The sequence below is a fragment of the Schistocerca nitens genome, chromosome 3 (genome assembly GCF_023898315.1).
Source record: "Schistocerca nitens isolate TAMUIC-IGC-003100 chromosome 3, iqSchNite1.1, whole genome shotgun sequence".
NCBI classification, from domain to species: domain Eukaryota; kingdom Metazoa; phylum Arthropoda; class Insecta; order Orthoptera; family Acrididae; genus Schistocerca; species Schistocerca nitens.
Genome location: NC_064616.1, coordinates 593,204,322 through 593,230,138, shown reverse-complemented (window position 1 = coordinate 593,230,138; position 25,817 = coordinate 593,204,322).

Below are 25,817 nucleotides of genomic sequence, written 5' to 3'. Positions count from 1 at the left end.
AATGTCTTTCGGCTGAAGAGCAGCACCTATGCTGCTGCCAGCCCGCCCCAGATGGGGAATTGAAGCACAATAAAGAAAAAAATTGTCTTTGTGTAAATTTTGTCACAATTACCTGATGATGATTACTCGAAACGCGTCATAAATAAAATATTTAGCGATCAAGATGTGGCAAGGAATTACCACATGCTAAGTCTGGATGGTCACGTACCTTACAAATCGATGACTTCATCAGTCAAATCATAGTATATGTGTTATGTTTGTTTTATTTATAGCTATGTGAAGTGGATGGCTTTATGACGCATTCAAATATTAGTAAGTGCAGAACAGCATGGTGCCGACATAGTATCGAGAAAAAATGTAAAGAATGGCATGATAAAGGCATATGAGGATGCAAAGGCTTCATCAGATTGAAAAGACGGCAATGCGCCTATAGTAGTTGTTATTCCCATCTTCTATTTGTTGAAGTTAACAAAAGACCACCAACAACATAAAGGTGCAGAATAATGCACCTTTTAAAATCTTTACTATTAAAAGAATAATATAATTAGTGCTGAAAGTGTAACTAAAGATGCATGATTTTGGGACATAAAGTTGTAAACGAATATGTTGAGGATAGTTATTAGTTTTTTCTAATCACAAAATAATTCAGTCTATCGTCATACAAATTAATTAATGATTAGAGATTGAAAAAATATAATGCCTATTCAAGTTTTAGAAAACAATAACATATCTCAAGTATAGTGGAACTGTATGTCTCTTGAGATTTATAAAAATTTACATATTTCCAAAATTGATTGTTGTCTGCCAAAACATCTCAATTTATGGAACTCTCAGAAGAAAGGGCATGTTAATATTCCTGGCTTTACAGCCATGATATTCAGCTACAAGAAGCTCTTCGTAGAGCAGTTGAGAAGACAGCATTGGGAAGATGACGTAATGTAATGTAAGGTACCGATGAAAGATGGTTTATTCAGTACGTGTATCGTGAGAAAGACCGCCTAAATTGTGAAATTGTGGTCCTTCTCTGCGATTGGCTGTTGTGTTCGGAAGTAGCACGCCAAAATGATAAAATTCTGTTATAAATATTAGAAAAACTAAACTGTAGATTTACTTGTATTTCATCTAAAAGCATCTCTCAATAGTAGGTTATCATTCCATTATTTCAAAAGTTTTAATTACGAGCAGAGTAATGAAAAACTGCTAAACGAAAAGGCAGACGTCATATTTCGGAAATCTTCGAGTTGCACCTAACTTGGAAGGCAGGTGAGGTGATTCGGAGGACAGACAAGTTGTCTGCCGCGGTAGGTGTTGGTTAAGAACTTATTAGCAATCTGGGGTTCTTGGACTTGTAATTGAGAACTGGTTTGATAGTAATTATACAAACACTCAGTTAACTACACTCCTGGAAATTGAAATAAGAACACCGTGAATTCATTGTCCCAGGAAGGGGAAACTTTATTGACACATTCCTGGGGTCAGATACATCACATTATCACACTGACAGAACCACAGGCACATAGACACAGGCAACAGAGCATGCACAATGTCGGCACTAGTACAGTGTATATCCACCTTTCGCAGCAATGCAGGCTGCTATTCTCCCATGGAGACGATCGTAGAGATGCTCGATGTAGTCCTGTGGAACGGCTTGCCATGCCATTTCCACCTGGCGCCTCAGTTGGACCAGCGTTCGTGCTGGACGTGCAGACCGCGTGAGACGACGCTTCATCCAGTCCCAAACATGCTCAATGGGGGACAGATCCGGAGATCTTGCTGGCCAGGGTAGTTGACTTACACATTCTAGAGCACGTGGGTGGCACGGGATACATGCGGACGTGCATTGTCCTGTTGGAACAGCAAGTTCCCTTGCCGGTCTAGGAATGGTAGAACGATGGGTTCGATAACGGTTTGGATGTACCGTGCACTATTCAGTGTCTCCTCGACGATCACCAGTGGTGTACGGCCAGTGTAGGAGATCGCTCCCCACACCATGATGCCGGGTGTCGCCCTGTGTGCCTCGGTCGTATGCAGTCCTGATTGTGGCGCTCACCTGCACGGCGCCAAACACGCATACGACCATCATTGGCACCAAGGCAGAAGCGACTCTCATCGCTGAAGACGACACGTCTCCATTCGTCCCTCCATTCACGCCTGTCGCGACACCATTGGAGGCGGGCTGCACGATGTTGGGGCGTGAGCGGAAGACGGCCTAACGGTGTGCGGGACCGTAGCCCAGCTTCATGGAGACGGTTGCGAATGGTCCTCGCCGATACCCCAGGAGCAACAGTGTCCCTAATTTGCTGGGAAGTGGCGGTGCGGTCCCCTACGGCACTGCGTAGGATCCTACGGTCTTGGCGTGCATCCGTGCGTCACTGCGGTCCGGTCCCAGGTCGACGGGCACGTGCACCTTCCGCCGACCACTGGCGACAACATCGATGTACTGTGGAGACCTCACGCCCCACGTGTTGAGCAATTCGGCGGTACGTCCACCCGGCCTCCCGCATGCCCACTATACGCCCTCGCTCAAACTCCGTCAGCTGCACATACGGTTCACGTCCACGCTGTCGCGGCATGCTACCAGTGTTGAAGACTGCGATGGAGCTCCGTATGCCACGGCAAACTGGCTGACACTGACGGCGGCGGTGCACAAATGCTGCGCAGCTAGCGCCATTCGACGGCCAACACCGCGGTTCCTGGTGTGTCCGCTGTGCCGTGCGTGTGATCATTGCTTGTACAGCCCTCTCGCAGTGTCCGGAGCAAGTATGGTGGGTCTGACACACCGGTGTCAATGTGTTCTTTTTTCCATTTCCAGGAGTGTATATTTTGCCGGCCGCTGGTGGCCGAGCGGTTCTGGCGCTACAGTCTGGAACCGCGCGACCGCTACGGTCGCAGGTTCGAATCCTGCCTCGGGCATGGATGTGTGTGTTGTCCTTAGGTTAGTTAGGTTTAAGTAGTTCTAAGTTCTAGGGGACTCATGACCTCAGCAGTTGAGTCCCATAGTGCTCAGAGCCATTTTAGTTAACTATTTTGTTTATTCTCTGTGGAAATGTGAACATTAGAAATCATTCGTGGTTCATAAAATGGACTATAATTGTGAATTTTCGCGTATTCTGCTAATAAAAGGCGAGTGGCATCCAGTTTAAATAAACCAGTTCAAATTTCAATTATTACACAACATCTGTTCCTAGCTATCAGGTTGTTACAGCCTCAAGCTAACTGTTTCATGACCTACCTGCTGTTTTCTGCGCAGGTGACAACAATTATAGAAGACTCGAGGATGGTGAACATTATTCAAAACTTATGCATTCCATTCAGAACGGTGGAAGCAACTAGGCACCTCACGTGTACTGCATTTCACACACATCAAAGAAAGTTCTGCAACACCTCGGTTCCGAGAGTTCCGGAACCTGTACCGAAAATTGAAATAGAGATCAACATAGACATCATTTCCGCCTTCTTATTGCTCATGAAAACCACACATTGCATGTTGTATGCGGGCTTTCAAAACGACTACGCTCCCTCAGACTCAGAGTTGAAATCATAAAAGTTTTGGCTCGTTTCGTTGTCTAGGGGCTGGGATAAGTAGTTGCCGTTTTACAGGCCAAATACTGCTGGGTTTACAGTATACGATAAGAATACACACATGAATCGAATGATCGAAGGTTTCTATCACACGGCAATTGCGAATTATGAATGTAACATATAAATTTATAAATGAATGATTGCAATTAAATAAAATCTGCAGGTACTATCTTAACGACTTTAAATGATGAGTACGATAGCAGAAGTACTTTTGAGAATGCGGTATATTTCTGCAAAACACTTATTGGTGTCGATGGTCCAGCAATAAAATAAAATATAAGTTGAATAACAGGGAAACAATAGATTCCTATCGCACGTAATTAGTTATGAGCAACATAGCTCGCGAGATATTCACTTCTAAACGCACACTACGTCTTCCCTGCGGAAGCCACGGAAATCACACAAGAGCACAGGTCGGCACTCCGAAATATTTCTATCCTCCGCGACCACGGGCAAATTGCTCCACTGTCCAAGTCTTTCCGCCGACTGTGCGTCCGTCGCGCTGTACTGTCCGCGTCCAGCACTCAGTTCCGTGTCCAGTGCCGTACTCTCCCGAACTGCCAGAACTACCCTCGTGTCCTCTCTCGAAACGATCCTCCTCCCCCACTTCCATACCGTCTCTCCACGTGTCCTTTTTGCAACGATCGCTGTGATTGTCTAGAGCGCTCCCGCCCTGTCTCAAGCCAATGCACAGTCACAAACATAATGAAACACATTCGAAATACTGGATTTACATTTAAAAAACTTCAAAAATTAAATAAATATTCCTACGGCTGGACCATAAACACGCTCTAACACACATGATTAGATACATAAACAAATCAAATAAACATATATCAAAGGAATAGAACAAAAGGTAGGCCAGTAGCCTAATGTCTCTGTGCTTTCTAAGACACAGTAAATATTTAACCAATTTCTTCGACGGCCGGTGTGGCCGAGCGTCTCTAGACGCTACAGTCTGGAACCGCGCGACCGCTACGGTCGCAGGTTCGAATCCTGCCTCGGGCATAGATGTGTGTTAATTAGGTTAGTTAGGTTTAAGTAGTTCTAAGTTCTAGGGGACTGATGACCTCAGCAGTTTAGTCCCATAGTGCTCAGAGCCAGTTTTGAACCAATTCCTTCATGAACAGTATATATCGGATATAAACAAAGACATAAATGGATAAGTATATTTATAGGCATGCTTCAACCGTTTTTTCGTGTAACTGTGGAGTACTTATGGCCTGACGCGATCGATATAATCGGACATTTTGACCTCCTGTAACTCATGTACTATTCGAGTTACATGCCTGTAATTTATACCAATTTAGGTTTACACTAATAGCTTTCTAAAGACACGCCGATTGACGAAATCGGATGAAGCGTTTACATTTTGGAAATTCGTTGCTGGGTGTTACTTGTCTAATTTACAGTCAGATACTACACTTTAAACAAATAAAGATATTAAAAATCTGATTACACCACCAGAATCGTCATGCAAATAATGGTAATGTGCATGTTTCTTTTTGAGGTATCATGATTCCTCTGGCTACTATTAATTCCTATATGAACTGTGAAATGTCTGCCATTAAGGTTTCACAAATTCCGCCATCTTTGGCATTCCCGGCATAGAAATCTCCTTCATCGACACAAAGCACCGTCATCGTCACAGTGTCAACATGGAATTCCCAGCCACGCGACTGGACCATGCGATGGGGCTACTCCTCTCGTCCGACTAACGTATGGCACCACGTGTTTGCTGCCGGACCACTGCTGGCCGAGCGGCCGCCCCCACTCCGAACATATAATATTTCTGGGGCGCCACAAATCGCCAGTCACCTCACATGTATCACCGTACAGCGAGACCTTCAGAGGTGGTGGTCGAGACTGATGTACACACCAGTACCTCTAATACCCGGTAGCACGTCCTCTTGCATTGATGCATGCCTGTATTCGTCGTAGCATACTATCCACAAGTCCATCAAGGCACTCTTGGTCCAGATCGTCCCACTCCCCAACGAGTATTCGGCGTAGATCCCTCAGAGTGGTTGGTAAATCACGTCGTCCATAAACAGCCCTTTTCAATCTATCTTAGGCATGTTCGATAGGATTCATGTCTGGAGAACACGCTGACCACTCTAGTCGAGCGATGTCATTTCCTGGAGGAAGTCATTCACAAGATGTGCGGGATGGTGGCGCGGATTGTCGTCCCTGAAGACGAATTCCTCGCCAATATGCTGCCGATATGGTTGCACTATCGGCTGGAGGATGGCATTCACGTATCGTACAGCCGTTACGGCGCCTTCCATGACCACCAGCGGCGTACGTCGGCCCCACATAATGCCACCCCAAAACGTCAGGAAATCTCCATTTTGCTGCACTCGCTGGACAGTGTGTCTAAGGCGTTCAGCTGTCCAGGTTGCCTCCAAACACGTCTCCGACGATTGTCTTGTTGAAGGCGTATGCGACACTCATCGGCGAAGAGTACGTGATGCCAATCCTGAGCGGTCCATTCGGCATGTTGTTGAGCCCATCTGTACCACACTAAATGGTGTCGTGGTTGCGAAGATGGACCTCAAATGGTTCAAATGGCTCTGAGCACTATGGGACTTACCTTCTGAGGTCATCAGTCCCCTAGAACTTAAAACTACTGAAACTTAACTAACCTAAGGACATTACAAACATCCATGCCCGAGGCAGGATTCGAACCTGCGACCGTAGCGGTAGCACGGTTCTAGACTGCAGCACCTAGAACCCCTCGGCCACACCGGCCGGCCGGTATCTCCTCCATGTCCAGACAACATCGCTTTGGTTCACTCCAAGACGCCTGGACACTTCCCTTGCCGACAGCCCTTCCTGGCACAAAGTAACAAGGCAGACGGGATCTGCGATATTGACCGTCTGGGCATGGTTGAATTACAGACAAGATGAGCCATGTACCTCCTTGCTGAAGGAATGACTAGAACTGATCGGCTGTCGGACCCCCTCCGCCTAACAGGTGGTAATCATGCAAGGTTGTTGACATCTTTGGGCGGGTTTAGTGACATCTCTGACCAGTCAAAGGGTACAACGTCTATCGTCAGGAGTTCTGGTTCAAAATGGTTCAAATGGCTCTGAGCACTATGGGACTTATCATCGGAACATCGGTGGTCATCAGTCCCCTCGAACTTAGAACTACTTAAACCTAACTAACCTAAGGACATCACACACATCCATGCCCGAGGCAGGATTCGAACCTGCGACCGTAGCAGTCACGCGGTTCCGGACGGAGCGCCTAGAACCGCTAGACAGGAGTTCTGGGAACCGGGGTGATGCAAAAGTTTTTTTGATGTGTGTAGTACAAATGAGATCAGTGACACGTCATCTGTGGTAACACAGAGAAGGTATGAAGGAAGGAAGTTTTCTAGGAAAGGAGTTTATCATAAACACTTACATCCGTCTCTCTCTCTCTCTCTCTCTCTCTCTCTCTCTCTCTCTCTCTTACGCTCTCTCTCTCTCTCTCTTTCACTTGCCGTACCATGACGACACCACTGCCTTGGTCAGCTGCGCTAGGTTTCTCGGTTGACGTTCCATGACGCGAACAGTCTGATCGAGGTGATCCCACAGATTCTCTACTGGGTTTAAATGCGGGTAGTAGCCTGCCCAGGGGAGTACGGTAAATTCATCCTGGTGCTCTTCCAACCATTACTGGAAACTGCGAGCCGTGTGACATGTTGTATTGTCCTGCTGGTAGATGCCATCAAGCTGAGAAAAAACGATGTGCATGTTGGGGTGGACATGGTCCGCAAGAAGAGATGCATACTTGTATTGATCTATTGGCTTTGCAGAATAACGACAACACTCAGGAAATTTCACAAAGATTTTCTCCAGACCATAACGCGCCCTCTCCCAGCCTGAACCCATTGATTTCAGACGTTTCACGCTGTACTCACCAATGGCCATCTATCTGATGGAGGCTAATAAGTGATTCATCTGTAGTCAATCGGTGGACATCCAGTAGCGCTACTGGCGTCTAATTTCCAACCTTCAGTGCTGATGGACGGTAGTCGGCATGGGTGCATGAACTAGGTGTCTGCTGCTGAGGCCGACACGCAGCAACGTTCGCTAACCGGTCGATGATCGGACGCTGTTGGTAGCCCCTTGGTCAATATGGGCTCTTGAACAACAGTTCACGTCTATTCGACTGACACGACTCTTTAGCCACCGTTCACCTTTGTCGTCTATGGTCCATGGTGCTCCACAGTTGCCTCGGCGCCTTTTTCGGATACGCCATTTCGCCATACACGGTATGTTTTAACCGTGGCTGCAGGCAAAAAGTTTAAAAATGTAATCGTTGCTGAAATGTTTCCATTTGACCCGAAAGCCAATGATCATTCCCTATTGGACGTCAGATAAATCGCACCGTTTCCGCATTAGAAGAACGACTGCACGGTTTTCCGTGTTTCCCCGAGACGCATTGTATACCTTCTGCTGCTAGTGATGGCACTTGCCGTCTGTGAGTGATTGTTGCACGTTGGCGTCGGACACCGGCGGTGGTCACATTAATGTGACTGGACCGTGTAGTTTTCTATTATTCGTTCGTCTGAGGCATTTAGTGTCTCTGATGCGTTTGAAGTAGAACTCCACCATCTTCCTGCGCCATAAATTTTTGTCTCTACAGTACGACATTAGATTTCATCTTATTTTCGGTTTTGCGTATTTCAACTACCACTCTATTGCTGAATTAACCTCTTAATGTCGTGTCGGATCTTCTTTTGCCCTGCCTACTGCTGTAACTCGCCGTGGCATGGACTCAACAATTCGTTGGAAGCTCCCTGCAAAATTATTGAGCCATGCTGGCCCCACAGCCGTTTATAATTGAGAAAGTATTGCCAGTGCAGGAATTTGTGCACGAACTGACTTCTCGATTATGTACCATAAATGTTCGATGGGATTCATGTCAAGTGATCTGGGTGGCCAAATCATACTCTCGAATTCTCCAGAAACTTCTTAAAACCAACCGCAAACAATTGTGGCCTGGTGACATGGTTTATTGTCATCCACAAAAATTCCATCATTTTTTGGGAACATAAAGTCCATGAATGGTTACAAATGGTCTTCAAGTAGCCGAACATAATCATTTCCAGTCAATGGTCTGTTCAATTGGACCAGAGGACCAGTCCATTCCATGTAAACACAGCCCACACCATTAAGAAGCTACCACCAGCTTGCACAGTGCCTTGTTGACGACTTGGGTACATGCGTTCATGGTGTCTGTACGACACTCGAACCCTACCATCAGCTCTTACCAACTGAAGTCGGTACTCATCTGAGCAGACCACCGTTTTCCAGTCGTCTGGGGTCCAACCGGATACTCACGAGCTCAGGCGAGGCACTAAAGACGATGCCGTGCTGTCAGCAAAGGCACTCGCGTCGGCAGGTTGCTGCCATAGTCCGTTAACGCCAAATTTCGCCACACTGTCCTAGCGGATAAGTTCTTTGTATGTACCACATTGGTTTCTGCAGTTATTTGATTCAGTGTTGCTTGTCTGTTACCGCTGACAACTCTACACAAACGTTAAGTGAAAGTAGTCGTTGTGAGAGGTATTGCCTAAAATTTTTTATTTCCGGCACACCCTTGACACTGTGGGTCTCGGAATATCGAATTCCCTAACGATTTCCGAAATGGAGTGCCCCCTGCGCCTAGGTCTCATTACCATTCTGTATTCAGAGTATGTTAATACCCGTCGTATGGCCATAATCAAGTCGGAAACCTTTTCAAATGGACCACCTGATCACAAATGACAGCTCCGCCAGTTCACTGCCATTTTATACCTTGAGTACGCAACACTACTACCATCTGTTTATGAGCATGTCGCTATCGCATGAATTTCATCATCTAAGAGTATTTTCATATTTTGTTCAAATCCTCTGCAAAGCAGCATGCCATTCTTTGTCTTACAGACGTGGGTCATGAAGTTTCCACAATCGTGTTGCTCCATTTTTATAGTGGTTATGTATGCAACGCGATCATAAAAGATGACAGCATTTAAAATCTACTGCTCTACCACTAATATCCATACTAGAAGGAAAACTAAACTGAAAATACTTCAGTCGAGCAGGTAATGGGTTTAAAGTAGTTCTAATGGAATATTAATTTTTGTACGCTACTCCAGTCCACATTCCTTCATTGCTGCTTCAGAAATTAGGATGAACGATTAAATCGCGGCCCAGGTAGTAAGCATCGAATTATCGCGCAACGGAAATGTCTTCTCACGTGCAGGTGGCGAAAGATGGCTTGAAGGAGAATGTCGTGTTGCTTCAGCATCATAAATGATCTTTATTTCGCAAGTTATGATTAATTGGTAGTCAAATAAGGAACAACCCCAGAAAAAGGTTACCGACAATGAATGATTAGTGAGACGTTAGACAGCAAGCTGTGGACCCCCAACTCATTAACTCTGTAAAGACATGGAATTACACTCATGTGTTGAGGAAATAACCAGGTGGCTATGTGTGAGAGTGGACAATGGTGGTTCTCGCAGATAGCTTGTAGACACACCAAAGAATTATGCTTCTCTGTTAACTACAGACTACTGTTTCAAACACTGGTGACATAGTGAGCAAAGAATACGCCGCGTCGGGAACAGAAATCTGGTAATGATTTTGTTGAACCCGCCGCCATTTAAGACGTAAGAATAGCAACTATCGTGTCAAAGGTGTGACCAAAACAAGTGAGCAAAACACGAAAGCTACAGAACGCGACCTAACACCACACAAATGCCGACTTACGGAGAACCACGGAAGACTTCATCCACTTACGAAGGTACACTTACAGCAGCCACCAACCGCCGCACTTCGTTATTCGTCTCGGGCTTCCGTCAGCGTTCCGACTTGCTACACCGTCGATGTACACCAGCACTCTGTCATTCCGAGAATCATTGGCCCAAATCAGGTTATTCCGCGGTCGTTAGGACTGGAGAAAACAAAAATGCTTTACATTTGAATGACGCTACCTTTAGAGCCTCGTGTGACTCTTACTCTCTCATCCACCATCCCTACTCTTTCACAAGTGTTAATCTTGCATCCAAATGGAGAGGGTACAACTTGTTCGATTTTGAAATGTCCAATCATTACAATCGCTACAGTTCTGCGGCCCTCTGTCTCTTTCACAATTCTCTTCCTCTTCTTTCCCAGAACGGCGCTCGCTCACAGGTAGATCGCGAAGAGACGACCAGAAGGTCTGAAACACACCAAGCATTTTTCCGTCTCTTTTTCCATCCTGAATTTTCTTCTCATTTCCAAACCTGGCTGTCTCTACCGAGTGGCTGGCCGGAGTGGCCGAGCGGTTCTAGGCGCTACAGTCTGGAACCGCGCGACCGCTACGGTCGCAGGTTCGAATCCTGCCTCGGGCATGGATGTGTGTGATGTCCTTAGGTTAGTTAGGTTTAAGTAGTTCTAAGTTCTAGGGGACTGATGACCTCAGAAGTTAAGTCCCATAGTGCTCAGAGCCATTTTTCTACCGAGTGGTGAGGGCGAATTATCGTTAGAATACGAACACGCCAATGATTCTCTCCCTGGGGCTCCCGTGTTTTGTCGTTTCCCTCACCCAAAGGCTTCTTTCGCACTATCAAAGTAACTCTGGTGGAGACGAGAGATTTTCGTTTAAGTTCACCGTCTTTCTCACAGAAGGCGCGTATTTGTGAAGCTCAAAATTACGTAAAGTTTCGGCCTGGGATAAGTTTCCGTTGTTGTTGTGGTCTTCAGTCCTGAGACTGGTTTGATGCAGCTCTCCATGCTACTCTATCCTGTGCAAGCTTCTTCATCTCCCAATACTTACTGCAACCTACATCCTTCTGAATCTGCTTAGTGTATTCATATCTTGGCCTCCCTCTACGATTTTTACCCTCCACACTGCCCTACAATGCTAAATTTGTGATCCCCTGATGCCTCAGAACATGTCCTACCAACCGATCCCTTCTTCTAGTCAAGTTGTGCCACAAACTCCTCTTCTCCCCAATTCTGTTCAATACCTCCTCATTAGTTATGTGATCTACCCATCTAATCTTCAGCATCCTTCTGAAGCACCACATTTCGAAAGCTTCTATTCTCTTCTTGTCCAAAATATTTATCGTCCACGTTTCACTCCATACAAATACTTTCAGAAATGACTTCCTGACACTTAAATCAATACTCGATGTAAACAAATTTCTCTTCTTCAGAAACGCTTTCCTTGCCATTGCCAGTCTACATTTTATATCCTCTCTACTTCGACCATCATCGGTCATTTTGCTCCCCAAATAGCAAAACTCATTTACTACTTTAAGTGTCTCATTTCCTAATCTAATTCCCTCAGCATCGCCCGACTTAATTAGACTACATTCCATTATCCTCGTTTTGCTTTTGTTGATGTTCATCTTATATCCTCCTTTCAAGACACTGTCCATTCCGTTCAACTGCTCTTCCAAGTCCTTTGCTGTCTCTGACAGAATTACAATGTCATCGGCGAACCTCATAGTTTTTATTTCTTCTCCATGGATTTTAATGCCTACTCCGAACTTTTCTTTTGTTTCCTTTACTGCTTGCTCAGTATACAGATTGAATAACATCGGGTATAGGCTACAACCCTGTCTCACTCCCTTCCCAACCACTGCTTCCCTTTCGTGCCCTTCGACTCTTATAACTGCCATCTGGTTTCTGTACAAATTGTAAATAGCCTTTCGCTCCCTGTATTTTACCCCTGCCAGCTTTAGAATTTGAAAGAGAGTATTCCAGTCAACATTGTCAAAAGCTTTCTCCAAGTCTACAAATGCTAGAAACGTAGGTTTGCCTTTCCTTAATCTCTCTTCTAAGGTAAGTCGTAAGGTCAGTATTGCCTCACGTGTTCCAACATTTCTACGGAATCCAAACTGATCTTCCCCTAGGTCGGCTTCTACCAGTTTTTCCATGCGTCTGTAAAGAATTCGTGTTAGTACTTTGCAGCCGTGGCTTATTAAACTGATAGTTCGGTAATTTTCGCATCTGTCAACACCTGATTTCTTTGGGATTGGAATTATTATATTCTTCTTGAAGTCTGAGGCTATTTCGCCTGTCTCATATATCTTGCTCACCAGATGGTAGAGTTTTGTCAGGACTGGCTCTCCCAAGGCCGTCAGTAGTTCTAATGGAATGTTGTCTACTCCCGGGGCCTTGTTTCGACTCAGGTCTTTCAGTGCTCTGTCAAACTCTTCACGCAGTATCTTATCTCCCATTTCATCTTCATCTACATCCTCTTCCATTTCTATAATATTGTCCTCAAGTACATCGCCCTTGTATAGACCCTCTATATACTCCTTCCACCTTTCTGCTTTCCCTTCTTTGCTTAGAACTAGGTTTCCATCTGAGGTCTTGATATTCATAAGGTGGCTCTGTTTTCTCCAAAGGTCTCTTTAATTTTCCTGTAGGCAGTATCTATCTTACCCCTCATGAGATAAGCCTCTACATCCTTACATTTGTCCTCTAGCCATCCCTGCTTAGCCATTTTGCACTTCCTGTCGATCTCATGTTTGAGACGTTTGTATTCCTTTTTGCCTGCTTGACTTACTGCATTTTTGTATTTTCTCCTTTCATCAATTAAATTCAATGTTTCTTCTGTTACCCAAGGATTTCTACTAGTCCTCGTCATTTTACCTACTTGATCCTCTGCTGCCTTCACTACTTCATCCCTCAGAGCTACCCATTCTTCTTCTACTGTATTTCTTTCCCCCATTCCTGTCAATTGTTCCCTTATGCTCTCCCTGAAACTCTCTACAACCTCTGGTTCTTTCAGTTTATCCAGGTCCCATCTCCTTAAATTCCCACTTTTTTGCAGTTTCTTCAGTCTTAGTCTACAGTTCATAATCAATAGATTGTGGTCAGAGTCCACATCTGCCCCTGGAAATGTCTTACAATTTAAAACCTGGTTCCGAAATCTCTCTCTTACCATTATATAATCTATCTGATACCTACTAGTATCTCCAGGATTCTTCCACGTGTACAACCTTCTTTTATGATTCTTGAACCAAGTGTTAGCTATGATTAAGTTATGCTCCGTGCAAAATTCTACCAGACGGCTTCCTCTTTCATTTCTTAACCCCAGTCCATATTCACCTACTATGTTTCCTTCCCTCCCTTTTCCTACTCTCGAATTCCAGTCACCCATGACTATTAAATTTTCGTCTCCCTTCACTACCTGAATAAATTATTTTATCTCATCATACATTTCATCAATTTCTTCATCCTCTGCAGAGCTAGTTGGTATATAAACATTTACTATTGTAGTAGGCATTGGCTTCGTGTCTATCTTGGCCACAATAATGCGTTCACTATGCTGTTGGTAGTAGCTTACCCGCACTCCTATTTTTTTATTCATTATTAAACCTACTCCTGCATTACCCCTATTTGATTTTGTATTTATAACCCTGTAATCACCTGACCAAAAATCTTGTTCCTCCTCCCACCGAACTTCACTAATTCCCACTATATCTAACTTTAGCCTATCCATTTCCCTTTTTAAATTTTCTAACCTACCTACCCGATTAAGGGATCTGACATTCCACGCTCCGATCCGTAGAACGCCAGTTTTCTTTCTCCTGATAACGACGTCCTCCTGGGTAGTCCCCGCCCGGAGTTTCCGTTACCATTTGAAAAATCAAACCGTCGTTTCGCCCCTAGTGTATTTTTCCTTCCTCTGCCACCACGATGTGTTAACTTCTAATCACCCATACACTCTCACATAACTGCAGTCAGACATAGAGTGAGGAATAATGGATACTGGGTGAAATACAACTCTTGCAAGTCCTGTCTTCCTTCCAGAAGTCTTTTAGTATCGTCCCCAGTGTAAAGCATGTTAGCATAGCACACTCTAAACAGCGCTGGGGGCGTTTCGGGAATCACAATAGAAGTGGCTAACAGTTATCTTTCATTGCCTGTTTCTTCTGGCAATAAAATAGTGGAGGTCGACTTTGTAATGCACTCCTGGAAATGGAAAAAAGAACACATTGACACCGGTGTGTCAGACCCACCATACTTGCTCCGGACACTGCGAGAGGGCTGTACAAGCAATGATCACACGCACGGCACAGCGGACACACCAGGAACCGCGGTGTTGGCCGTCGAATGGCGCTAGCTGCGCAGCATTTGTGCACCGCCGCCGTCAGTGTCAGCCAGTTTGCCGTGGCATACGGAGCTCCATCGCAGTCTTTAACACTGGTAGCATGCCGCGACAGCGTGGACGTGAACCGTATGTGCAGTTGACGGACTTTGAGCGAGGGCGTATAGTGGGCATGCGGGAGGCCGGGTGGACGTACCGCCGAATTGCTCAACACGTGGGGCGTGAGGTCTCCACAGTACATCGATGTTGTCGCCAGTGGTCGGCGGAGGGTGCACGTGCCCGTCGACCTGGGACCGGACCGCAGCGACGCACGGATGCACGCCAAGACCGTAGGATCCTACGCAGTGCCGTAGGGGACCGCACCGCCACTTCCCAGCAAATTAGGGACACTGTTGCTCCTGGGGTATCGGCGAGGACCATTCGCAACCGTCTCCATGAAGCTGGGCTACGGTCCCGCACACCGTTAGGCCGTCTTCCGCTCACGCCCCAACATCGTGCAGCCCGCCTCCAGTGGTGTCGCGACAAGCGTGAATGGAGGGACGAATGGAGACGTGTCGTCTTCAGCGATGAGAGTCGCTTCTGCCTTGGTGCCAATGATGGTCGTATGCGTGTTTGGCGCCGTGCAGGTGAGCGCCACAATCAGGACTGCATACGACCGAGGCACACAGGGCCAACACCCGGCATCATGGTGTGGGGAGCGATCTCCTACACTGGCCGTACACCACTGGTGATCGTCGAGGGCACACTGAATAGTGCACGGTACATCCAAACCGTCATCGAACCCATCGTTCTACCATTCCTAGACCGGCAAGGGAACTTGCTGTTCCAACAGGACAATGCACGTCCGCATGTATCCCGTGCCACCCAACGTGCTCTAGAAGGTGTAAGTCAACTACCCTGGCCAGCAAGATCTCCGGATCTGTCCCCCATTGAGCATGTTTGGGACTGGATGAAGTGTCGTCTCACGCGGTCTGCACGTCCAGCACGAACGCTGGTCCAACTGAGGCGCCAGGTGGAAGTGGCATGGCAAGCCGTTCCACAGGACTACATCCAGCATCTCTACGATCGTCTCCATGGGAGAATAGCAGCCTGCATTGCTGCGAAAGGTGGATATACACTGTACTAGTGCCGACATTGTGCATGCTCTGTTGCCTGTGTCTATGTGCCTGTGATTCTGTCAGTGTGATAATGTGATGTATCTGACCCCAGGAATGTGTCAATAAAGTTTCCCCTTCCTGGGACAATGAATTCACGGTGTTCTTATTTCAACTTCCAGGAGTGTAGTAAGTCAGTCTCAAAAATTTTCTTCATATTTCCAAACTAACGTATGAGTGCGTGAATGAAAGGTAAACAAAGCAAAACAATACCGAAGTCTGCCTAAGGTTGTCATATTGGTGGCAAATCGTGTTTGACATCAGATTCAAAACACTAACATAAAAAGAGAAAAGAAGATCTACAACATAAATACAAAATTAAACGTATATTTGAGTTTTTGTAATCATTAATGTCAATAATGTTTGACGTCAGAGGCATAAAATAACATACTGAACATAATACGGATTGAAAAAAAAAACATGTCATAAAATTGCTTCAAGGTAAAATGTCACTATCTCTTGTTAAATAATGTGATACAAGAATGACACGACAGCAGCTTAAAAGAGGTGTACTACTCTCAAATGCTACATGACTACAATACACACAAAACAATAGTGGAAAAGAGACATACTTAACTCCAGATTAATTGAAAATAATGTTTGACATGAAAATAAGTCAGCCGTGCCCCTAAATGAAACCCTCATTCTGATTGGAATTGAAGGGAACAAGAAAAGGCTAGTTGACCTTGAAAACAATCCAAACCATATGAATGTGCATTACGTTGACTGCAGGTTAGCCAAGAAAATAGTTTTTGGCTTAAAAAAAAGGACAAAAATGGTCGTCACTACAAAACATAGTCGTAATGCCAACAGTAGTACCAAAAGGAGTGACAAAATGTAGACTGTTTTGGATATTTGTTAAAATATGCACACGAAAGTAGTGTATAATGTGTACTATGTGATAACCTCGATACATCATTCATTGAGGCAAAGGTATAGATCACATGAACCATAAAACGACAAGACGAAAATCTGCACTGATGTACTCACAATTCTGTACGGCCTCTTTTGACTTATGTATCACACACAGCACAACAACATATGACTGTGATGTGTCCTTGGCACCACAGCTGAGAGTAACCTTCTGAAAGGAACTTGGAGGGAAATTGGAATGGCCCACTGCATTTGGGATTCTCTCTGACAGGACAATGCCCAACAATAATCGTGCCAGTCATCTCCAGTCTCGTCTCTGAAGTACTCTCGATGTAGCCCAGGTCGCATTATCTGCATGAACCCTCCATCATGTTGGTGACTACCAAACCCCAGAACCAGTTAGTCAAATCAGCATGATTTGACGCGCAGTTTTGGGTGTACCCCCACTCAGGTGTCCGCAGAATGTGACAAACATAATAGTCGGGGTCCCAATCAGACCATCCAGGCAGGCATCAGACTAAGCATCTTATCGACTAGTAGCGCAGTACAGCTTGACATCTTGGTTCAAAAATGGCTCTGAGCACTATGGGACTTAACATCTGTGGTCATCAGTCCCCTAGAACTTAGAACTACTTAAACCTAACTAACCTAAGGACATCACACACATCCATGCCCGAGGCAGGATTCGAACCTGCGACCGTAGCAGTCGCGCGGTTCCGGACTGAGCGCCTAGAACCGCTAGACCACCGCGGCCGGCTTGACATCTTGTTTTCTTCTTATTATATTGATTATCAGCTCTGCTGTATGTAACAGGCCTGACGATTGGTGACAAATTTGGGCTGTCCAGACACCAAACTTCACGCTATTATTTGCATCCAGCGATGGTCACTGATTAGTGAGGTCATTCCTCCACCATAGGGACTCACAACCAGTTCGGGACAGTTACCCCTTGTCTGCTGAGTTCTTCTTCGTTGACAGGGAGACCCAACATCGCAGACACCTGCTGAATTCCACAACACTTTGTCCCACTCAGCGGTGCACGTAAAGGCCTCCTGAGTCGCCTCCTCAGTAGACCAATGAGCTGAGAGTATTGACCGGCTTATCCTCCCCCCTCCCTCCCCACCTTCGGTGATTACAGGTTCGTCATGTCCCAGGGCAGTGTGAGTATCATTCATTGCCTGCTGCATGAGTTGAGGAGTCCCGTTTCGGCACCCTGCTGCATCGCCTTATGTGTGGGTGCAGGTTGTAGGCAGGATCAACTGGTGTCTGCGCCTGCAGGAAAAAGGCAGCTGCCAGCGAGTGGCAATGGTTCAAATGGCTCTGAGCACTATGGGACTCAACTGCTGAGGTCATTAGTCCCCTAGAACTTGGAACTAGTTAAACCTAACTAACCTAAGGACATCACAAACATCCATGCCCGAGGAAGGATTCGAACCTGCGACCGTAGCGGTCTTGCGGTTCCAGACTGCAGCGCCTTTAACCGCACGGCCACTTCGGCCGGCGGTGGCAATGGTAGCGCACCTTTTGTGTGCTCAGCAACCGATCAGTCACACGGTATACGGCTGCCCCCAGGCTCGATGCGGCACTAGTTTCGGCGATTTGTTAAGGCACACCCATTTCTCTGACCCCAGCCGTCTCTTCTCTCTCTCTCTCTCCTGAAGCGCTACAGCTGCCACAAGAGGTTCATGACCAATATCGTCCGCCCCAAGAGCTGGATGGTCAGCGTGACGGACTGCCATCCTAAGGGGCGCGGGTTCGATTCCCGGCTGGGTCGGCGATTTTTTTTCCGCTCAGGGACTGGGTGTTGTGTTGTCTTCATCATAATTTCATCCCCATCTGGCGCGCAGGTCGCCCAATGCGGACCTGCCCCGTAAGGGGCCTCCCGGCCAATGACGCCAAACGCTCATTTCCATTTCCATGACCAATATTAAAGACTTGTAGGTACACTTATCTTCTTTTTTTGACTCATCCTCCTTGTACTTCAAGAAAAATATAGATCACGTTACATAGTATGAGGGGCCTTAAGTAAGTACTGCAACACATTTTTTTCTGAAAGCAGGTTGGTTTTATTTAGCCATATTGTTCCACACTCTTGGCTGTTTTTCGACATAATCTCTGTTTAATGTGACGGCCTTGCACCACCTTTCTGGGAGGGCCTGTATGCTCGCATGGTACCACTGCTGGTCGACGTCGGAGCCAACGTCTTGCTGCATTAATAACCTTCCCATCGCCCACGTACTGCTTACTGCAGAATGCGTCCTTGATTCGGCCAAACGGATGGAAGTCGGAAGGTGTGAGATCTGAGCTGCAGGGTGGATGAGAAAGAACAATCCAACGAAGTTTTGTGAGCTCCTCTCAGGTGCGCAGACTTGTGTGAGGTCATATGTTGTCGGAGAAGAAGAATTTCATTTGCATTTTTGTGGCGACGAATACTCTGAAGTCCAGAATGAAATTTTCACTCTGCAACGGAGGGTGAGCTGATATGAAACTTCCTGACAGCTTAAAACTGTGTGCCGGACCGAGACTCGAACTGCAAAGTTCGCAGAAGGGCTTCTGTGAAGTTTAAAAGGTAGGAGACGACGTACTGGCGGAAGTAATGCTGTGAGGACAGCTCGTGAGTCTTGCTGGGGCAGTTCATTTGGTAGAGTACTTGGCCGCGAAAGGCAAAGGTCCCGAGTTCGAGTCAGTTTTAATCTGCCAGAAAGTTTCACGCTGAAGTCGTTTCTTCAGTTTCCTGAGGTTAGCACAATAAGCTTCAGAGTTGATCGTTGCACCAAGAGGGAAGGGATCACCTGTGATGATATTCAACAAACGATGATCACGATAAAAGTTGTGACGTGCAATCAGTTCTGCGCAGATGGTCCTTCGCTACTCTTCACGGTCGTTTTGTTCGGCGGCAAGAAACCCAGTGGGTACACACCTTCGAGTACCCCAACTGGTGGACGAGTGTGTCAGCACTACCAACAGAGATGTCCAGCTGAGTAATGAGGTGTTCAAATGGCTCTAAGCACTGTGGGACTTGACATCTAAGATCATCAGTCCGCTAGACTTAGAATTACTTACAAATAACTAACCGAAGGACATCACACACATCCATGCCCGAGGCAGGATTCGAACCTACGACCGTAGCAGCAGCGCGGTTCCGGACTGAAGCGCCTAGAACCGCTCGGCCACAGCGGCCGACCTAGTGAGGTGTTTGTCTGTGATCCGTCGAACACTTCGAAAGAGAGTCTGCACGTCCCAACATTGCAGGGGTCGCAGCTTTGTACGGCCAGCCAGCATGCAGGAGATCGGACAGGTTTGTGCGACCTTGCGATGATGACATTCGCTTTGCCTAACCGACTCACCATGCTTTCGTTCACTGCCAGGTCTCCGTAGACCTTCTGCAAGTGCCTGTGAATGTCTGTGATGTTCTGGTTTTCCGAAAAATACTCAGTGACAACTCTCTATTTGGAATACACCCTAGGAAACTATTGGAGCTGAAGCAGGAATATTACACGATGTCCCACTGAAAATTCCCCTGATTTTCAACCACAATTGGCTGAGAAAAAAAATTGTTGATTTACTTATAGAGCACACCTCGTACGACTAATCATCACTTGAGGGACCCATACAGCAGAGTAAAGTATATACCTTACAAGTCGATTCACTATTTATATGATCGTGTTTACAATTAAACCTATCTAGCATAGGAGTGGAAAGGAGTGAGAAAAGTATTCTAGTGATACCGCCCTTATTTTCTACCCACGTTATCACACACTATACCAGATAAGACACACATTTGAGCATGCATTAACAAAAGTAGCTTTCCGTTTCTTTACGTTGTCACCTTCTAAACATCATGAATGAAACTAATTATACAAAGTACGTTAGTTCACTACTCAATTACACTCCTATGGTTGTGGAGGCCACGCAGCGCCACAGGAGTTTGGCTATTCTTTACTAAATGTGCCTTTGGTGTGCACCAAGTATCCCTTCTCGATATGCAAATCACCCCTCTACGGTACAGATATATGGTAATGATGCCAGCTAAAGGGAACAGAAGGGAAGGATGGCCCTGACATGTGAAACGTAGCTGTGAGTCCCAAAAAAAAAAAAATGGTTCAAATGGCTCTGAGCACTATGGGACTTAACTTCTGAGGTCATCAGTCCCCTAGAAGTTAGAACTACTTAAACCTAACTACCCTAAGGACATCACACACACCCATGCCCGTGGCAGGATTCGAACCTGCGACCGTAGCGGTCGCGCGATTCCAGACTGAAGCGCCTAGAACCGCTCGGCCACACCGGCCGGCTGAGTCTTACAAGAAATTAATTAATGTGAGAGTAGAATCGGACACAGATGTCTACTAGAATTAAACATAAATTCACAAAAATTATGATTTATTGACAATTTTGTTGAATTTCTCTTATCATCGGACAGAAGAAAGTACAGAAACTCTCTCTCTTTGACGAAAGGTGTTCAGGGCCTGAGTTCATGGAAATAAGTTCGTTAAACTGCAAGGGTGAGCGGTGTGGCTCCTAAAGGAATGGAGATTACTTTTGTAACAAGGCTTGATGGAAAGTCTAATTGAATTTAGTCATTGGATCGTCCTGACTATGATAACTGCATCGATTTGGAAGTGTTGTGGCTGAGCATGTGAGAAATCCCAACAACAAAGTCTTGGCCAAGAGTCCAAGGACAAAGCATGACGATTAATAGCAGGTGAGAACAAAGTGCGCCAGTCCTCTCGTGAGTGTTGCTTGCCCATCACATTGCTGCGTAACTTACACATCTTATGCGGAGCCGAGGTGAGATGAAGTGGCAGCGCGTAATGGTCTGCTAAGTGAATGTTACATCAGTCTCTGCCCTCTGCTCACTTCTCCTCAAGTGTCTTCCAAGACAGTTCCGCTCCTAACTGTATCTGAAGACCACTCCGTTCCTGGTCTGAAGGAACCTCTGCCCCTAATGTCTCTAAAAACTTGCGCTCTCCACCTCTGCCTTCGTGATGCCCACGGAAATTCTCGTAATTCAGTCTAAATGAACGTTTCAAGCTTTGCCAATGGGAATTCTCGTCCCAAAAATGGGACGCTTATTATTCAAAATAGTCTGATTGTTTCCTGAAGCTGCAAGCGCCGACGAATGGTAAGCTGTCGTTTCCATAGTTTGCAAACACCAACCAATCGTAACTGAGCCTTACTTTGCCACCTAAACTCCACGTGGACTGTGTGGTCCCCCTGAGTCATCGCAAGCTTCAAAGCTGTTCCTAACGGTGGAGTTTTGCTCTTTCCACTCTACGAAGCCGTCTTATCTTGGCATGACGCCTATAGTCGCATTCTTTTACCACCTACCGATCTGATGCCACTGCTCACTATGCGGTTGGTCAATAGCAGTTTGAGATGTTCTGTAGAGAATAATGCGGTCTCTCGGAGATGCAGCGGGCAACTGGTTCCTCAAGCGCTCACCTGGCCTCCAGCCCTGTCCTAATGGACTCCCCTGGCCACTGCTCCGCTGTTCTGCCCTGTATCTACACAGAGATCATCACCCTGTCGACATTTCAAAAACTTGGTCTCAAAATAAAGACTAAACGACAAGCTGGGAAATAAATTTTTTCTCTATATTAAGAAAAGTTACAACGTCTTCTAACCTCTCACTTCACTGTCGGCTTTTCATCTCTTAACGGACACTACTGCCCATTAAAATTGCACCACGAACATGACGTGCTACAGACGCGAAATTTAACCGACAGGAAGAAGAGCTGTGATATGCAAATGATTAGTTTTTCAGAGCATTCACACAAGGTTGGTGCCGGTGGCGACGCCTACAACGTACTGACATGAGGAAAGTTTCCAACCGATTTCTCATACACAAACAGCAGTTGACCGGCGTTGCCTTGTGAAACGTTGTTGTGATGCCTCGCCTAAGGAGGAGAAATGCGTACCATCACGTTTCCGACTTTGATAAAGGTCGGATTATAGCCTATCGCGATTGCGGTTTATCGTATCGCGACATTGCTGCTCGCGTTGGTCGAGATCCAATTACTGTTAGCAGAATATGGAATCGGTGGGTTCATGAGGGTAATATTGAACGCCGTGCTGTATCCCTACGGCCTCTTATCAATAGCAGTCGAGATGACAGGCATCTTACCCGCATGGCTGTAACAGACCTTGCAGCCACGTCTCGATCCCTGAGTCAACAGATGGGGACGTTTACAAGACAACAACCATCTGCACGAACAGTACGACGACGTTAGCAGCAGCATGGACTATAAGCTCGGAGACCACGGCTGCGGTTACCCTTGACGCAGCACCACAGACAGGAGCGCCTGCGATGGTGTACTCAACGACGAACCTGGGTGCACGAATGGAAAAACGTCATTTTTTCGAATGAATCCAGGTTCTGTTTACAGCATCATGATGGTCGCATCCGTGTTTGGCGACATCGCGCTGAACGCACATTGGAAGCGTGTATTCGTCATCGCCATACTGGCGTATCTCCTGGCGTGATGGTATGGGGTACCATTGGTTACACGTCTCGGTCACCTCTTGTTCGCATTGGCGGCACTTTGAACAGTGGACGTTACATTTCAGATGTGTTACGACCCGTGGCTCTACCCTTCATTCGATCCCTGCGAAACCCTACATTTCAACAGGATAATGCACGACCGCACGTTGCAGGTCCTATACGGGTCTTTCTGGATACAGAAAATGTTCGACTGCTTCCGTGGCCAGCGCAATCTACAGATCTGTCACCAATTGAAAACGTCTGGGCAATGGTGGCCGAGCAACTGGCTCGTCACAATACGCCAGTCACTACTATTGATGAACTGTGGTATCGTGTTGAAGCTGCATGGGCAGCTGTATCTGTACAAGCCATCCAAGCTATGTTTGACTCAATGCTCAGGCGTATCAAGGCCGTTATTACGGCCAGAGGTGGTTGTTCTGGGTACTGATTTCTCAGGATCTATGCACCCAAATTGCGTGAAAATGTAATCACTTGTCAGTTCTAGTATAATATATGTGTTCCATGAATACCTGTTTATCATCTGCATTTCTTCTTGGTGTAGCAGTTTTAATGGCCAGTAGAGTACCTTTGGCTCACCTTCTGTTCTTCCTTACATGGTGGATCGCTTGTATCTACTATTAATAAACAGAAACAGAACATCATAGCATTACATGAGTATGTCACACCATACACCTAGCTTCGTTGTTGGCAAATGCATGCCTCACAAAACATATTGACTTTCTCCCTCCTCTGCGCCTCCGACTTCACTAAAACATGTCAGGTTCCTTTCCTGCTCATAATCTTCTCATTGACTCTATGAGACTAAAACACAAAATACAACAACATCAGCAAAATGCGGTCCTCACATCCCTAGGCCTAGAACAAAAATCAACGTTTTGAAGAGCGTGCGTATCAACATCGCCCATTTCGTTACATAAGACGAATTAAAAACTGATAACTTGTGGACATCACGTGACAAGATTGAATACCGAGAGTGACTGTGTCAGCAAATACTACTCTGTACGATAGTTACCATAAACACTATACGTTCTACCCCTAACACCACTTCACGTTCACCCTCTATTCACTACAACAAGACTGACTGTACTTGGGTGACAATCTATCTCATAAAATAGGACGGTCTATCTAATAAATTAAGACAGAACCTTGTGCACATAAACAATACCTGATGTTTTCTCTATGTACATTGTCACTGCATGCAAATTATCCCCAGCATGTCTCAACATCTCTGGAGGCTGAAGCTCAATACAAATTTAGTTAAAAAACCTAAGCGAACAGCAGCTTCACAGACCAGCCAAGAGTGCTTGAGAAGAAACGCCACCTCATTCACCATGGAGGACGTTCACTTTCTATATACATCCCAAACTTTGAATTCAATTAACTATGCACAGATACAATCGATAGATCTTTCTCAGCTAACTGCACCCTGAATCATATGGCCATTTCCAAATACAGTCGTCCTGCTGCAAGAATTCGATTTCTTGCAGTAGATTCTTAAAGGCTTCAATGTATTCACCAGTCAATCCTGCAAGGATGTGGTGAAAGAGTTCTGGTAGCTTCTGACAGCAAAAACGAATTAGCTCAGTGCTGCTGTACGGCGCATCCAGAAATTGGTTTTTCTTTAGCAATGTTTCCATAAATTTTACCGAATTGTGCTCCTCAAAACCGCACCTCGTAATAAATTCGACTTTCAGCTTTTCCTGAAGTGCCTAATGTCAATAGTTGGCTAAGAAGTCACCGCAGAATTCTTTATATGTCGAACACTGTCGCGCAATTGGTTGCAGTCTCAAGTCAGTCTCGTCTTCAGCTAACCATAGATAAACTCCAAGAAATGTATTTCCATCCATGACGGTGGAAAACAATGATAAAATTGTTTCTGCCAAGCTTTGGGATACAATGTGTTCCCATTTTCCTTGAACACATGAAATTTCCTCATGGGCAAGTAATGTTTGTAATCAAAATGCTCCAAGCCTCCTGACATTTCTTGCTCACTAGAATCTGACAGTTGCCCATTAACTCTGCTTGCAGCTGACAAAACTGAACTCCTTTCATTTGTGCAAGCACATCATGGGCTCATTTGTGCTCACGCATCCTATTAATTCGCACACAGTTATTGGAACTCTTGGGTAGGTCGTGACAACCAAGTATTTCATTTACTCATGGGGTAACGCCACCAAGGTCCATCTACAATAGTGCTGCCATGCTTCTCTGTTGCCCAATTAAGGTCTCTTGGCTCTACTTAAATGCTAAATGTTCCCATACTTCTGAAGCTTCACCCACCAGTACCAGACAAGTTTCACCAGATCCCCTACATGTGGCCTCAACCCCTTCTCTAATGAGATTAGTAATTTTCGCTTGTTCAGTGGTTGCGCACAGATGATATTGGATTTTTCAGAAGCCTGCTGAACCTTATCTTCTAATACTGCGGGACTCACATTCGGGAGGACGACAGTTCAAACCCGCATCCGGCCATCCTGATTTAGGTTATCCGTGATTTCCGTAAATAGCTTTGGAGAAATGGCTGGATGATTCCTTCGAAACGACATAGCCGCTTTCCTTTTCCATCCGCCCCTAATCCGAGCTTGTTGACAGAACGTTAAACACTAATATGAAG